The sequence below is a fragment of the Lathamus discolor genome, chromosome 8 (genome assembly GCF_037157495.1).
Source record: "Lathamus discolor isolate bLatDis1 chromosome 8, bLatDis1.hap1, whole genome shotgun sequence".
Classification (NCBI taxonomy): Eukaryota; Metazoa; Chordata; class Aves; order Psittaciformes; family Psittacidae; genus Lathamus; species Lathamus discolor.
The window spans coordinates 13,021,961-13,025,204 of NC_088891.1; positions in this window are offsets into that span (position 1 = coordinate 13,021,961).

Below are 3,244 nucleotides of genomic sequence, written 5' to 3' on the forward strand. Positions count from 1 at the left end.
GGAGGACTATTCATAGTGCATACATGTGCACAATACATGACTTATTGTCAGATGATTATCTGTATATCTGATGCCTTGCAGAATACAAGATCACCAGTAACTCCTCCAACATTTTTTTTCCTTTTAAGCACTAGAATATGTAGTATATCTTTTAGCATAATATGAGATACAGTAGAGAAAGCAAATCCACAGAAGTAAGACACGTCTGCCATCTAGGCATAAACTTGGCAAGGTGGGCTGTCGGGTTTTTTGGCTTTGTTCTGCTTTCATCTGCCTTCTGTTTTCATCAGCTAGATGAAAAACCTTGAAGTGTGGTTATAAAACAACAGCAAAAATGTCACTGAAAGGATGTGTTTCAGTTATTTCTCCAGGCTCCATATCAACTTCACTCACCACAATAAAAAACCATTCTAATTACCATTCCTGTAAGTTCTCCTTGGCATCTGACAAGCAAGTGGTATTCTTTCTGGCTCATGAATCATCTCTGGAAATAAACAGTTCCAGAATAGAAAATGGGTTGATTGTGCATGAGCCAAAACAGAATCCAAAATAGAAGAGCTTATGTTCTTCACCGTATTGTCTCTGGGCTGGGAAGAGGAATGTGTAGTAGTAGATGATATAAATGATGCCAAATGAAAACAAAGATATAGTGAGAAACAATGGCAGCGCTTTTACCCAGGCATTTTCCTATGATGATTAAACACATTTTGTTGTAATTAGCAGAGATGATGCATTATCTGTCCTGTGTCATACAGCTTACCAGTGTGCTAGCCAGGAGTGTGGCACTGCAGGTGTGCTCTGGGCTGCCAGCTGCAGCCAGCCTCTGTGAGCGCGTTGCCCTGACGTGAAGCCTTCACAAATGGGGAAATGGTTTGTGTTTGAATGTTCAGGCCTGGCTTTCCTGGCATGGTTTCTTTTAGCTTGTGATTTCAAGAGCTAGGGTGGCTATCGCAGGCATACTCTCTTTTGATGATGGCAGGTTTTGAGTTCTTTTCTCTCTCCACCATCAGCCCTAGACCCTACAGAATCCTTCTGCATCACTTCTTGTTAGAGAGTCATGGCAAAGCAGAAAGCAATTTAGCACAAGGAAATAATAAACTGTATAGAACTGGGAAATAGTATAAAAAAGGTTTCATAGAATCACAAACTGGCTTGGGTCAGAAGGGACCTTAAAGATCATCTGGTTCCAACCCTTCTGCCATGGGCAGGGACATTTTCCACTAGACCAGGTTTCTCCAAGCTATGTCCAACCTGTCCTTAAACACTGCCAGAGATGGGGCACCCACAACTTCCATTTATCTCATAAACAGAAGCATATCATGGAAAATAAACACATTTGAACACAATTAGACACACCATTAAACACAAAAAGCCATAGACAAACATATCACATAAATAGGTGTATTTTTATCCAGCAACTTATTTGCACTGTAGTCACCCACTAGCATTCCTTTTCTGACCTGCTTTACAGCTACCTTCTTTTCAGCATGTTTAAATTACATTCGCTGCTTTTGTATTGTGTGCTGCCTTTTGTCTGAATGATGAAATACATAGAGTCCTATAAATGGCTGCATGTTTAAAATGCATTGCAGGAAATGTGCAGGTGGCATAGAATATCAGGAAGGCTAAATGAGAGCAAGTATATATTTTTTTGAACATTGAGAACGTTAGACTTGCAATGGACTGTTGAATTAATACAAAATTGGGATAGAATATCAAGAATATTGAAGTAAGAATTGATGGTTTTTGTTTTCCTGTAATATTCTGCAGGTTTGAGATTCCTGTTGACGGGTATGTGAATATATACATATATATATGAGCCAAAGCTGGCAGGGGAAGAGTCTACACATTCTTGTGGAAGCTCTTGTCTTCTCTGCTTCTGAAGTGAGGGAAGTTTAATTTAGTCTAATAATTTTCTTGTCGGTTACCAGGCAATGTGTAAATAAACCTATTTGGTTCTAACATACAGCCAACCAAAACCAAATACCGTATAAATCCTAACTCTGGTGCAGATCCAAAGGTAGGAGCCCAGTAATAGGTAAGGATTATGGAGTTATTGGTGCACATCTGAAAGTTATTGCTTTGGATTTGTGAATCACAAGCATACTAATCTACATTAGTGAGCCTGATGTAAACTAGAGCATCAGGGTTTGTCACTATTTAATCTAAATTAGATACAAAGGCATGAGTATTAATAAAAGGGGAAAAAAATGCAATTTTAGTGCTTTTAGTCCAATTAATTATTGCTCTACTTTTTTGTGTTCTTCCCAGCTTGCATTGTAATACACTCGTAAGGGATTGAACAGTTCCCATGTTCCTGGCTCTCAGCTGCAAATGCACTGATCCTCTTCTTCTCCCCAAATAGAGGTTTTAGCCTTTTTTTTTTTAAGCAGTTAGCAAGTATTGAGACTTCTGATGTTGACGTGTTTCCAGCTGACCCCTGCACGTATGCATCTATCAGTACAAAATGATGAGGTCTTTTTTGAAGAAAACCCACTGTCATCTCCCATTTTGGAAGCCGATCCTATTGTGCTGAAAAGAGCTCCTGCTGCAATCCTTTGTTCTGCCACAAAACGCTGAAAATGTCTGCTCATCTCTAGGGATCTGTTGATGCTCTGTGTCTGCAAGGGCTAAATTTTAATTTATGAACCTGTTCGGAATTAGCTGACATGCTTGTGGCCATCTCTGCTACTGTCTGGTTTTCATTCTAAATTTTGAAGAGCGAGATCCTCTCTCTGCAGTAAAAGCATCGTTGATGGCTGTGCCTTTGCCGTGGAAGGTCTGGGCTAGATGTACGTGATCCCCGGGCCCCTCTGCAAGGCCGCATTGCACTTCCCCAGCTCGGGAGGCGTGCGCAAACGGCCCCCCAGCGCCGGCCACAGCTTCCCCGCAGAGCTGCTGCCAGAGCGGCTGCGGCCCCAGCGCCGCACCGCACCACCACCCCTGGCGGGCCCCCTCCCGCGGGCGGCGGGGCAGCCCCGCGGAGGTTCCGGTGCCTCTCCCCCGGGGGCGGGAGCGCCGGGGCAGCGGGCGCGGAGCGGGGCGCGCATGCTCCGCCCTCCTCCATCTCCTCCCCCCTGCCCGGGGCCGGCGCGGGGACGGTCTCGACCATTTCTGCGGTCGTGGGGACGCGGGGCAGAGCGCGGTGGCCGGCTCTGCTCTGCTGCGCTCTGCGGATTCAGCACCGCACCGCTGGACAGCGCCCGTCGGGCAGCGGCTGCGCTGCGCTGCGCTGCGCGCCCGC